This window comes from Embiotoca jacksoni, unplaced genomic scaffold (genome assembly GCF_022577435.1).
Source record: "Embiotoca jacksoni isolate LCO1_2020_lvr unplaced genomic scaffold, fEmbJac1.0.p SCAF_1, whole genome shotgun sequence".
Taxonomy (NCBI): domain Eukaryota; kingdom Metazoa; phylum Chordata; class Actinopteri; family Embiotocidae; genus Embiotoca; species Embiotoca jacksoni.
Genome location: NW_027185229.1, coordinates 5,348,880 through 5,363,183, shown reverse-complemented (window position 1 = coordinate 5,363,183; position 14,304 = coordinate 5,348,880). Strand labels below are relative to the sequence as shown.

At 41.7% G+C, this 14,304-nt stretch overlaps 1 protein-coding gene across 8 annotated transcripts in view; it reads right to left on the bottom strand.

Moving 5' to 3' along the window:
- dlgap4b (discs, large (Drosophila) homolog-associated protein 4b) overlaps positions 1 to 14,304 on the bottom strand; it is a 119,123-nt gene that overhangs the window by 54,481 nt on the left and 50,338 nt on the right. The window lies entirely within an intron of this gene.

The window sequence follows — 14,304 nt, the reverse complement described above, 5'->3', positions numbered from 1 at the left end:
TATGAATAGATAGAGATTTCCCCCAAAGGCCAATAATTCAGTGCAATCATTTCAGTGAAAGACATCGGTAAGGAGTCACAGAGGAGGGACTCAAGTGCACGACACAAAGGCACGGTAAACACAACCCCATTTGAAGGCGGCAATATGCTGAAGAGGTTGATAATCAGAGTAGAAGCAGGAGAGCGAAGGGGTGGAGAAGTGAGGCAGATGGAAGTGGCTGGGTCAGAGTGACAGGAAGGTGCGAACATAAACCAAATCAGGGCGAATTGAATGGCTAAAAGAAAAAATCATGACTGACGTTTGTATCAACAGATTTCCGTTATTGTTTGAAACAAAAAAGTCTAAAGCAAAACTGTTGACCCTATGAGGCAGTAAAAACACTTTACTAAAATGCTAACATGCTCTCAATGACAATCATCATTTTGTTAATCAAAACTTAAAAAAGAACAATGACAATGCAAACACGCTGATGTTCAGCTGGTCAACCCTGTTCAAAATCTTAGTTTAGCATGTAAACATGTATGGGCATAGAAAAGTGACATTTAACTTTGCCGATAAAAATAAGTTGGCATGGAAAACAAAACCTGCAAATGAAAACGACAACATTGCCATTGAAACACTTATATTGGAAAAAGTTGTATTGGCACAGAAGAGGGGGTTGAAGGGAGGGGCAAGGAGCGTGGGTTTTATAGTTTGTATATAATTTGTAAATTAAGGAAGAGCATCAATCCTCTTAAACCTGGCGTCTGCCAAGAAGCCTGCCAGTTGTTGAGAGACTTCACTGGCTCCAGAGGAAAAGTCAGTAATCACATATGAATCATGAACATGATGGATTTTAGGACCACTGCTATTTCTAGAGCTCTGCTGTTAGCATGAGAAATCCAGTGACAGACAGGCAGACAGACACTGGATCTCTATAGGCATGTCAATGTGTGGTCTGAGCTTATGTAACATTGTCAGTAACTACAGCAGTGCAACAACAGCTCCGAGCCAAGCTCTGTAAACGGCCGACACAAATACATGTCAGTGAAGATACCAGGGAACACTGGAGCCATTCTGCCTCGCAGCAAGGTTGCTGAAAGGCATCGTGGGTAACGGTAGGTTCGCCTCAGGTTAACAAGTTTCCAGGCCAACCACCGTGTGTGAGTGTTTGGTCTTACTGGTAACACGATTATCTCCCATGTGGTGAGGGGAGTATACAATAAAAACATCAGAGAGACGTGCGGGGATTTAGTTAAGTCTTCCGTGATATAACGAGATGTGAATACAATCACATCACTGAAAACAAAGATGGAATATGACACAGAACATTTTCAATTATGCTGGCAGGTAACAGCCATTAAACTGCTATCGCTGTTATTAAACTCTCTGCTGTCTTTATTGCAGGGTGAACCTCAGGAGACAGTTTCCAAGCCCCGGTGGGAGACGTAGATATACTATATGGGTAACTGAATAAGCCACATTCAATTACAGGCCATTGATACCCATAGCATTACCAATGATGCTATTACCCCTGTCTGGAATATGGCCGAAGGTACTGCCAACAACCCGGCTATGGCAGTAATTCTCAATTTAACATCCTGCTTATTGGTTTATTGGCCAAAAAGTCAAACCTCATTCTCTCTTGCCACCGCAATATTAGACTTGAACATGACGTCACCAGGTCCTTTGTGAGTTACAGACAAGCAGCCTGGCCTGTTTGACAACCGAGAACGGAAGAAAGAGGGCTGAGGAGATAAAACCCTAACTGAAACAAATGAAGTGCTTGCAGCACCTGACCAAACGGCCCAGATTTATGGGAAGCAAAAAGACAGATGAGTGTCAGTGGGGATGCTTGCACGAGAGGATGGAATTGAAGTTCAGAGAAGCAAAGAAGATGAATGGGTGCAGAACAAGCCACCCAATCTCCATGGCTAGTGGCTATGCTGGCTGATACCCCAGAGAGGTCGGTGAAAGGAGAACCACCACATCACATTTAACAGACAACAAGGAGGGAGGACAGGCGTGCGGGAATGCGGGAAAGTAGGACAAGAACAGGCTGGCCTACTGTAAAAGCCCATGGGATGCCCACAGATAAAGAAAGACCACTCAGTGTGACAGCAGTGCTGCATTTACTGAGCCGCAACAATGGCCTGTTAAGCCAGCGAGCAAGAAGGCAGCACGTGTGGTTATGAGCTTTTATTCAAGTTGTTTGTGCTATTTATATTGGCTTGCAGCAACGGATTAGTTGCCTGCAATATTACAGGTTTCAGCTTTAACTAAGCGGTACTTAGCCTTTTCCTTTTCACAGCAGCACTGATTTAAAGATGCTTGCAAGTTACATGTTGTGATGGCTACTGAAGCCTCAGAGACCAAAGCAGGGAGGATGCAGTCTAAAAATAGCAAAAATCAAATACTGAATATATTCATGAGCATTTTAGAAACCTGACATGTGACACATTGACTTGCAATTAATTTTACACCCTCAAGGTTATTGTACATCAAAGACGGGATGTGTCAGAATTACATTTTCTTGCTCGTTTGACCTGGAAAGGACGCCATAGTTGCAGAGAACTTACTTCACTGGGTTAAAAAGTCACTTTTTTTCAAAATCCCTAATTTAATAAAAAAAAAAAAAAAAATGCAATCCAATTTTCACAGACATAATGCCAAAGTAGCTTCAGTAAACCACATTAAGTGCAGAAAAGGGGGCAGAAGGGAGGGGAGAGGAATCTAGGCTAAGTACAGAATGGTCTCAATGAACTTTTCTGCAGAATAATGGTCTCTAAATGGTCCATGTGTGCCCTGCAGTCTGCTTTGTGTTTTTCTTCCCAGTAACGACTGGCATGAAGCAGACATCTGGAAAATCTTTGAGCACTTGTGCTGCCGACCAGCAGAAAAAAGGCTGTACCACTGCGCAGGTGCTCCTCCGAGAATACACAAGAGATTTCTTTATGCTGGAAATTGAGATAATCACTTCGTTAGTCAGTTGTTTGGCCTGAAGGGACAAGAAAATGATCAGTTGCTGCTGGTACTGAGAACAACTAAATTCATCTGTTACCATCTGAAAAATACATTTTGATTATGGAAATCAGGAAAATGTTGATGTTTTCAGGCTTTTTTCGGAATAACTCTGTGATTACAAATGAGATGTTTGGGATGGCAAAATTATTGTAAAATGTTGGGAAGTAATTGCATTGATATAGTGGAACTGCTTGATTGGTTTGTCTAATGCAGTGACTGTACAGCATTGTCTTTTTTTTTTTTTTTAGCAATCACTGCAAGTGGAGTCACTCTGAATTGTGCTGGTTACAGATGTACATATTCCCCTTGATGTAACTCTGACTGCAAAACTTTGCCTTTAAATGAATGGAAATCAATTTGTGTTTAGAACATAGACTGTATACAAAAGTGGATGTAGTCTCTGGGTATGAAATATGAAGCCAATGCAGAAGTGCCTTACAATGCAATACCACTGAGGGCCACTACGGGATGGCTCTAAAAACCCTCTGGTTCCAGTAGATTTCCATTCAAAAAGAGTAAACTTTTCTAATGAAATACAAAGTCAATAATTTTGCTTCACAAGTCAGAGTGCCATCGTCAGATACCTGTAGGCCTCAGAAGGAGGTACGTTTGGGGGCATGGCTGTAATATGATTTTAGCTGTTACTGTTATTCAATGGATTTACCAAAAGCAACAATTTGTAACTTTTGCTGAGAGTGGTTATGTCTATACCTGTAGAATCTCGGGTTATGGTGCGTAGCCACCGTTCTTTTCTACTGCTAAGTAGGATGAAATAAGAAACTTGAAAATGTTTGGATGTGTAGCAGTAAAGCCAGCGCAAAGGCCAAGGCGCCAGCGTGCTGGAGTATCTGACTGCCAAGACCTTGGAGCTGGTTGAAAAAGTTTCCTGCCTCAACAAGAAGACCAGAAATGTCTCCTGTCACCTGCAGCCGGCCGACGGCAAAGTAAGGAAACTCAATAAGCTGCTCAAAGCAAGAAGTGCTTTTACTCAAAGATCTGACCCTCCCGCAGAGCAGAAACAAGCGTTTGGGGAGTGAAGTGGGAATGAAGGAGGTGTCCTTCTCCCTATAAGTCAGTGTATTTGATGATACTTTATCTTTGGTAAAAATTAGTTGCATATTGTTGCTGTACTAAAAATATGGTTATCACACGTCCTCCATTCTATAAAGAAGGGCTTCTCTGTGCTTCCTGTGGGATGATGTGACTTTGCTTCATTAAATACTCGGCTGTTGTAATTTCTGCAAATTTGTGATGATTCTTAATTTCAATGCAGCAGAGCTTCTGATCTCTTTTCAAGGCACAATGCTGAAGTCCCAAAGCATCACAAGTCTTTGTGTGCCTATCATCACACTATTCATAATCCACAGAATATACTGTGAGGTTACTGTAATGCGAGTAATACATATTCCCCCAGTGAAATGATACCTGCTACGTCTTCTGGGTGTACAAGGAGCAACGGGCTCGAAGCCTTTTGATCACACTTAAAACAATGTTCTTGATGGTTCTTTCTTTGATATCTCAATTCCAAAGTAAAAGTCAGGGTGCTGCTTTTAAGTATTCTTTTCTGGCAGCTCCTTCATACGGATAACACCTCCATGTCAGAGACTCTTTGGACTTATGGAGCTTCAGGACAAGGAAACAGTTGAGACGGATTTACTGAGAATAAGAAGTCCTATTTGATGCATTTCTCTGTTCTGCCAGGCGGGATTTTGTTTCATCTTTATGAGGATAAAAAAACCACAATTATACAGACAAAAATGTGAACTGTGAACTGTCTTTCCCAGGTGATTTGAATACATTAATTAGATTCTCCTTCACTTGACAAATATACCTTAATACAATTGACAGCAAAAAAAATTAATAAAACAAAAAAACAGTCTGGTAAGGAGAGTAGCTTTGCTATGTTTCTAAATCTGTTTTACTAAATGGGAAAATTTTGACAGACTGTGCCATATGTTTTTGTTAGGCTTGGCTTTCCAATCTGACTTTCCAAAATGGCAGCTTCCTTTTTAACCTCTTGTACCTCTCCTGTTTGCCACCATAAATTTAGTCTCTCACAATCTGAGAAGTGGAAGATTTGTTTCCAGTGTTTGGAAGATGTCTTCTTTGTGGTAGTGCTGAACAAAATGCTGAGCTTGTCCTGGGCTGGTCTGAACACCTGCATCTATTATACAGTTGTATTTCGACCAAGAAAAGGTGTGTGACACGGGTCAGTTAGAATAAGACAACCTCCAAAGTCAAACATTACATCTCACATAATCAGCCATCATATGTTGAATTATCCTGAAGACTGTTTAATCGTTGTTTCTCTCGTTGAGAAGGTCTACGCTGAATCAGAAAGTGCCCCAGATCTCTATTTCTACATCTGTGACACAGTCCTAGGGGACCCCTCCAAACCGCAATGATGCACCAGTGACGACAGTCGCCTTTGCATTCCTAGTCACCACCAACATGGAACACTTTCTCGTGCTCTCTACATGAGAGGAGTCCTCAACAAAAACAACTTTATGATGTTTTATTATTTCAACAATTTACTGTTGTCAACTGGTGGTCTCGATTCTGCTGAGTCAGACCAAAGATGTTGGTACCGTGACAAACTACAACAGACGTGTGAAGAAGGAGGAGAAACAACATTTTGTTTTGTTTGTTGTCCATGTTAAAGACTTACAGCTAATAATACCAACTCAAATGAACCGGAATACAGACAACAGTCACACACACACACACACACACACACACACACACACACACACACACACACACACACACACACACACACACACACACACACACACACAATCATTTGTTATTTGAATAAAAGCTATTTAATATTTAATTCATGGAGCCATAACCTCCAACAAGTGCTTAATAACACTCAATTAACATTCACTACTAAACACTTAAAAGAAACCTTGAGGCATCTCCAGACACTTTTCAACTGACTCTTGTTCTCTCTTGTGATTTCAATAAACAGGGAAGCTCCTGCTTGAGGCTGTTCGTAAATTTTTCACTTCGCATCCCCAGTCAAGTCGTGTAACAATGACAAACAACCACGCTGGCCTGTCATGGAACCATCCAGTGTCACCTGTGGAGAGGAAGGACCGGGACAACTGGTGTTTTTATCTGCACGCTGTCATTCAAGAGCAAAGGCGCTCGTTCTCTGGCAGGAATCATCTGCAGGATGTCAAAAAATGACTCACCGACAGTCAGATGTGTCAGCGGACGTGATCTGCTCTCAAAGTTATGGATGATTTAACTGATTCGATGAAAAAACAAGATGAGGATGAGTTGGCGTATTTTTCTGACTTCGGTAGGTGATTAATAAACTGTTAAGTACATCTCAGGGGAGGTTGGTTGAAGCTGAAGATTCACAGGTGAGAGAAAAGTAAAACATGGAAAAGGCATTCAGCACGGCAGGACTAAGCAGCATGCCTTCTGAGAAGAAAAGACCATTTAATGTGGGCCATTTTCAGCTGAAACACACTAAAGAGAGAGCTGTGCCGGCCCTTTAGCCTCCGCCGTGGTCTGGGCTGTGTGTCAGAGTGAAGCATCTTGAAGTACACTCCTCCACTAAACAGGCAGCTCTTCAGACTTGACAGACTTGCTTCCGTTCTTACCGCCCACAGAGACTTAACTCATCACATTAAAAATGCTAAGTAGTATTGAATATGTCACCCATAACTACACAGACTCTATTAGTCTTCTTTAATGTAAATCACTGAGGCATTGGGAGATTCCTTTGAAGAGTAGGAACATTACTGTGTCACTGCCAGAGGCTTTAGAGGTGCTCAGGCAAATCCACAGAAATAAAGCTTAGTCATCTCTGACTCCAAGCTGTGTTTGCTGGTGTGAGATCTCTGACTTCCTCCTCATTCTCTCTGTGCCAGTCACATTTTCTGTCTACCGTCTTCCTCGTTGCTACTGTAAGTCACTTTAACCTAATGAGAACTCTTTCCTCCACCCTCTGAAAAAGGTCTCTTTACTCTCAACGTCGTTCTCCGCTTCTCTCTATCCTTCCTTCCTCCTCCTCCTCCCTCTTCCCTGCTGCCTTTCTCTCCGTGTGGCTGCTGAAAGCTCTTTAAAGATGCCCGAGGGCTTAACCACTTTGACATTATTACATGAGCTTGTCTCACTCAAACCAATCCCAAGCTAATTGAGAAGCTTACGTCTTTGCCACAGCGGCTTTAAGGAAGCTTCAAGTCCACTGACATGAGCAAACGCTGACTGTAGATTCAACGCACCTGGCTCATTTATGCTGCCATTTTAACTGACGTTAAAAATACGAAATAGATAGAATTTACATCACACGTGTCCTTCTCTTCTGAAAAGCACATATCTGCTTGTATATAGCTTATATAATCCTACATTTAGATATTCTATTTGCGCTGTACGTAACTATGCTGTTGTGAGTCCCGCTGGTGTAATGAGAATCCTAATCAGCTTATGGAAAAGTTAAAGGTTTTGTATTCAAACAGCATCCTGCATCTGTTGCACAGTTTGCGAAATTCTAAAATCTGCAGCACACATATTTCTAGGAGCTCAGGAGGAAGACCCCTGATGAATGCAGGGGTCTATGTGGGCATTCATTTGGATTGTAGAGAGTATGTATTTTAATCAGCAATAACACACTGCTGCGACAGTATGTTGGTTATCTAAAAAGAAATTTGTTCCAATATGCCAAGTCTTTAAAAGTTTTTCAAGTTGAACCGCTTGAATCATGCATATCCCCTGCTGGTAGACAATCATGATTTGAAATGAAAGGCAACAGGAAACAGCCAATTATAGTAGCACAGTAATGAGTCAGGTTCTATATCTACATTTACTCGCATAATTTCAACTGCGACAGCTTTTATGTTTTAACATATTTTCATACAGACAGATGACAAATTAAAGGAAGACCATGGAGAGACATATTGAATACAGATGCTTCAAGGGCTAAACGATCCGTTTGTACTAGGGATGGGATTTTCAAATAGTAGTTAAAATATATCAAATTGATTAGTTTATGCAAATATCGTTCTTCCTGGATATAATAGGTTACTCCCATCAGAAGGTGGCGGTAATGCACCTAAAAGCTGTCTGCCAGCCGCTATTAAACAACATAAGGAGAAGAAAAACATGCCACTACCAGGCTGCAGAACTTTGCAGGTAAAAGAGTGAGGCGCTGGGAGAAGAGATGCCACAGTGAGAACACAAAAAAACATGCAAAGATGACTAAAGCTGTCAGAAAGTTCTAAGTGGAACTCCTGCAACTCTGCAAGTAAAGCCAGCAGATCGTCAGTCTACCACAGCTCTGCACAATCGTCAGAGAGTGAAGCCCTGAGCAGATGGTCCATCCACTGATCAATAATCAGTGGCCAGATGAAGATAGTTGGATGTTGGACGTGCAGCACAAACAAAAAGATGAAACAAAAGACATGCTTCTTATCAGCTCTGTCCAAGGAAACAGTTTTAGAAGTTGGATTGAATTTGTTGAGCCTGAGTTTACGGTGCAACTGAGTCTCTCCTCCTCTTTGTGTGTGTGTGTGTGTGTGTGTGTGTGTGTGTGTGTGTGTGTGTGTGTGTGTGTGTGTGTGTGTGTGTGTGTGTGTGTGTGTGTGTGTGGGCGGTGGACGGGTGGAAAAAGGGGGCAGAATATTCGATTAATAGTCCAGTGAACGACTGAGTGAATTTCAAATTGTATTTGTTCTTGAAATGGCCATAGTTTGTACTAGTGAAGGATCTTTTTACCTACTCGTCTGTTAAAAAACATGTCATATTGTTGGTGTTTAAAAATCTACATGTATTGCAAGTCAGCTCATTTATGCTTCACTGCACCTGTCCCAAATATGCATCTCCCTATTCATTACACCACATCGTCTATCCCTTTTTGGGGATTTCGACATTAAGTGAATCAACTCAACTATCACTCAAAACAAAAGGGCACAGCAGCCCTCCCTCACTACAAAAGTTTCGGGGATGGTAAACTTCCACGTTGGTCGAAGTGTCCATATTTGTCAAAGTGCGCCAAGTTCAGTTGTCAGCTCGATTTTGACTTTGCCGTTTGTTCGGTGGCCTCATGCGCTGGAACAAAATGCTTTCTGGAGGCAGAGGCAGAGACGCAGCGGGGAACGAACGGCAGTGACGGAGGAAGAGAAAAGACAAACAAGGACTGATACGTCTTGGCAAACAGTACATACAAATAGATAATGATGACATCAAGAGAAAAACATCTAAAGTGGTGAGAGGAGTTTTTGTGTAACAGCAAAGCAAGAACAATTAGGTAATCTCAGCAGTCTCCTCTAACATCTTACTTTTCCTTCTCTCTATTTTTATCATAAGAATGAAAACGCAGTTGCTGAAGCTCCTACTCAACCTTGATGTGATGATTTTTGCAGAGTTTTGAAAACCAATGCCTGACTCATATTTCCCAGACTGCTGGTCCTCCTCTCACATTTAATACGACTGCGTGGCTGTGACACAGAATGTGATAGCACCACTTCCTGTGCCAAGTACAGTGTGTCTCTGGTAGGGGGGTGGTGGTGCGGGGGTGTAGGGGGCGGGGGGTGACTGTAGGATGCAGGAAATGGTCTCATCCTGACACCCACGCTGATAAGGTCCGTGTTCATCATTAATGGCTGTCGCTGAATGAAAATCCAAAGATTAAGAGCAAATCAAAACAAAGTCGATATGAGCTTCTCATCCCTAAATAACTTTGACAGTAGACTGAAAATAGCGCTGAGTCTGTGTGAACGTGTCAGCTCTTCTTTTTGTTGGCATTGTTATATTTGGACTTCTGTGTTGAGGATCGGTGAATGTGTAGCTCACTCAAACCTCTGGTTTATACCATATCCAGGCATCTTTCAAGCATTTAGCCACATCATGTCATTCCTCCTCAGTGTTCTGCCCAGCAGGCGGTGTCACTTGTAATGAAATGTATAAAACCACTTAGTGCGCCATCTAAAAACACACATATGACTCACATACTTCAAGTATGTAACCACACTCTTGCACCAAAAGACAATTATGTAATTAAAAGGCAATGTTTGTTCTTTCTTGAGGTTTGAGACGAGTTAAAAGCACTTTTTGTCACCGACCGTCATACCTTTGTGTTAATTCAGCTCGTTATCTTATTTAAGAGTCAAAATCATGTAGTTTGTCAACATTCCTCCTTTCTAATCTTATCATTTTTTTTAATTTACAATCATGTCCAACTAAAGCTCCTTTACAAAGCAAACGCTAAACTAAGCTAAATCTCCGCCCAACACCCTCCACCCCCCCAGTTACTGTTAAGCCTGTCAAACCTCCTGCACATATCAAACTTGCAGTGCACAACTGGTCCTTGATTTTAGAAGCCTCTGATTGTTTAGCTGGCGGCTATCAGTTTTGATGATATGACAAAGAATCTTGAGCAGATTTAGCTAATTAAATGAACATGAGCTTCGGGAGAGGGTTGAAACACACATTTTAATGTTTGAACTTGATAAGAATCCTGTAAAGAGGTCTTAAATTTGTACAGGATGGCTACATACATGATGTCAAAATAAAAGACTGAGTGTAAAGCTAACAGAACCCACAAAAACGTCAGAATCTGCACCAGCTGATGATCCATGTAGAGCACATGGAAATATATGAACAGCTCTTACTGCAATGCAAACCTAGTTTGTCCTAATAAAGTAAGTAGTTGGCAAGAGCAGGTTCAAGGATGATGACAAACCAATGTGTTTGAAAAATGTAACACTATCAAATGATGATTTGGGTTGCAGGAGTGTAGAGTCACAAATGTTACCACATAGAATAGAAAAGGAAAATAGAAACGTCAAGGACAGCCTCCCATGCAGTGGGGACATGTTAGAGAGAGATTTGAGATGTAACCTCACAAGCCAAAGCAGCCGGCCTTAGAGTGACATTAAGTTATTACTGCAGGTAATAAGACAGTTAGCAGGAAACTCTGAAGCACTGTGTTTATCAGTTTTTATATTTGATTCCAGTGAGGGTAAAAAGAACAAAAAACAACCTCTTCATATGCAGAGTATCTCTCTTACTACGGCATACCAATTCAACATGTGGAGAGAGTCTCAGCATGTTGGGGCTGTTGTGCCTAGTTACAGTTACCGACCTCTGATTGGACAATCACTGTTCTGGGTGGGGCTGACCTCACTGGGAGAGTGCATGGCTGCAGTGATGGTGATGCAAATTCATACACATAAGGCCTACATGCTTCAGCCAACATAAACATTGGCATTTTATGATAAAATATAGCCTCTCCATTGTTCAGTTGTGACCGTACATAGGAGGACAAGAAACCCCAACACTGAGAAGAAGAAGAGGATGAGCTCTGATTTGTGAGAGGCTAAGCCTCTCTGCCTCTAACACAGAGTCAGCCTGAGTGCAAGTGTATGTGTTCGTGTGCGAATGCTATTTTTGCTGTTCTGTTCCTCAGGGTTGGACACCTGCCTCAGGCTTATGTGATGCATTCTGCAACATTAAGATATGTATGTCACTGGCTGTATCTGCTGTGTGAGTGCATGCTAACACATGAGGAAGATTTACTTTAAAATTGTGACATTATGATCTGTTTCCAGGTGATGGCAGTTTTGTTGTTATTTACTTTCCTTGGTTTGTAAGGAAGATAAACAGATGTGAACATCTTCACAGACGTGGGCAATGGCCCCCCTCCCACTGACTGCTCCAGGCCTCTGTCCTGTTTCTTTTGCCCGGCCAGATGGGATGCTCAATTTACACACAATCCACAAACACACAGAGAAGCAGTCTCTCTCTCTCTCACACACACGCACGCACGCACGCACGCACGCACGCACACACACACACACACACACACACACACACACACACACACACACACACACACACACACACCAGATGTGCTCCTCCACTGCCTTGCAACAGATCTCTGCAGGTCATGGTCAACTGTAGCTCAGACAACAACAACAACAAAAAACAGAAAATGCACAAAAAAAACAAAACACAGACGGACATTAAAATAACATCTACTGTGCTCTAACCCCCCCTCCACACACACACACACACACACACACACACACACTCACCACGTCATTACCATTTCCATCCATCCATCCATCCAGCCCAGATTTGGAGCAGACAGCAGGTGGTTTAAAACCATAAGCCAGACACAGTCACAGTTCCAGAAAGGCTCAAGCATGCTGTGCTAATGGGTCCACAATGCTACAGTAGTTTACTGGAGGCGTGGGACATGATGTTACAACAGAGGTTAATGACAGGAGGAGAGAGTGACACAGGAGGTGAGAACACAAGTAGAACCGAATAGAGACAAGAGAGAGCTGCAGAAACACGGTGAGATGATGAGATTGTAGTGGAGTTACAGTCCATTACAATTTATCTTGGACATGGAAGGGGAGTGGGGAAAAAACAAACAGGTGAGGATTTGAGGAGAGAGCAGCTCTTAGAAGGATGATCTGGACAGGAGTGTTTCAATAAAGCCTTGCACATGACTTGACATGTTGACATCCTGTAGTGACGTGTTGCCAAAGCTCGAGCTGCAGCCAGCTGATGTGGCCTTAATCTTCGTCTCTCCTCTCGACCCCCCCAGGTTGTATTTACCATTTAAGTGTGTTAGCCTTATTTCAAAAACAGCCTCAGAACAGAAACTGAAGTACACAGTCACACAGTCCTCCTGGCAAAACGTGCATGTTGCTTATATTTGCAGAAGAGCTCCCCAGTATTTGGTATTTATGCAGTTCAATCTGCTGCAGAGTCATGTCATGTGCTAGCCGTGTGCTGTTTGATAAGTTTATGGTACAAACCAGTCCTTCTTCATGTAAAAAAAAAAGCTCTGCAGAAGTGACACGTTGATAATGCTAAAGTTAGCATTGCATGGCAATCCTTTATTCCTTCTAGAGGATTAATAGTGCATGGCGTCTTAAAAAAAGATTTGTGCAGTTTGTTATATTCTTAAACCACAGGCCTCTTCAATGTTCACCCTCAGGAAAAATGAGAGGAAAATGTTGTCATAGCCATGCAACGTCTGACACAAGACACCATGAGGATATTAGCAGGCTGTTAGAAAATAGGGCTCCAGACTGCGATGGCTGGACAGTTTTATTTAAGGTGAGAATTACTTTTTTCAAAAGTTGCACGGATGTGTTTGAGAACAAATTATCTTTTACATACTTTTAAAGTGGTAGTGAACACAGTATTAACAATCTATATCCACAGCATTGTCATCACAACACCTGCACCGTTGTATAAATGCTGGCAACTAATATATGAAGGACACTGGCACAACCAAGTCCTCTGTTGCTTGATTTAGGGGTACTTTATGCACAACTGATGCGGTGAAAGGTATGCAGGGATCTCCTGAAAAGCAGCCCGTCCTCCCACAAACCTTTAGTGTCAGCTTGTTGAGTGAAAAGAACTGTTTAATGTAAATTTTATTTATATTTAATTCAAATGAGAAATTCTTTACAAGAAGAAAAACGGGGTGTGATTATATATCTTAATTTTGCCCGGGGGTATAATTCCTGTTTCCTCTTCTGTCTATGGTCTGAGTTTTGTACTATATATTCTATATTAAATGGTGTTACACCGTTGTGAAATATAAGTCCAGACCCCCCGGAAATTTCAGTTTAAACCATTCAATGAGTTTACAGTGTATTTCTTGTAGAGAAAGTTAAAAAGGTTAGCAATGACTGTTAGAGAGTTACAGAAAAAAAGAAAAAAGAAAAAAAAACTTTTAATAGCTTCTGAAATTGGTTTGGTTGAAAATAGTTTTTTTTTTTAGTTTAAAAAAAAAAAAAAAAGACATCTGTTGATCAGATCTAAGTTTGAGTTGCACTTTTCTCTTTATGGCGAGATATTTCTGGCATCAATAGTTCTTAGTGTGAAAAAATAGTTCCAGTTCCCTCCCACACTTGTCAGAAACAACAGACTATCAGAGAGTTGTCAGTCACATCAATGAGGGGACAAGAAATGACAAAATAAACCTAAAACAACCAAAATTGTTGTGGTAGTGACACATCAAAAATCGCATGTCTGTAAAGCACCACGGGGGCATCAACTATGTTGAAAGTCACGCACTGAAATGGTTAAACCTACATTAAACAAACTTATGTCAGGATGCTACCCCGCATGCAACACATCCTCATATAGAAAAGGGTTGATTTCCACCAACTCCATCCATCCAATCATCCGTCCATCTGTCTTTCCATCCATCCATCCATCCATCCAACCATCATATTTACCTGCTTTGATCTGAACAGGGTCAAGGTGACCAGCTGACTTAAGGTGGAGGTTGGGTACACACTGCACCAGTCACCAGTC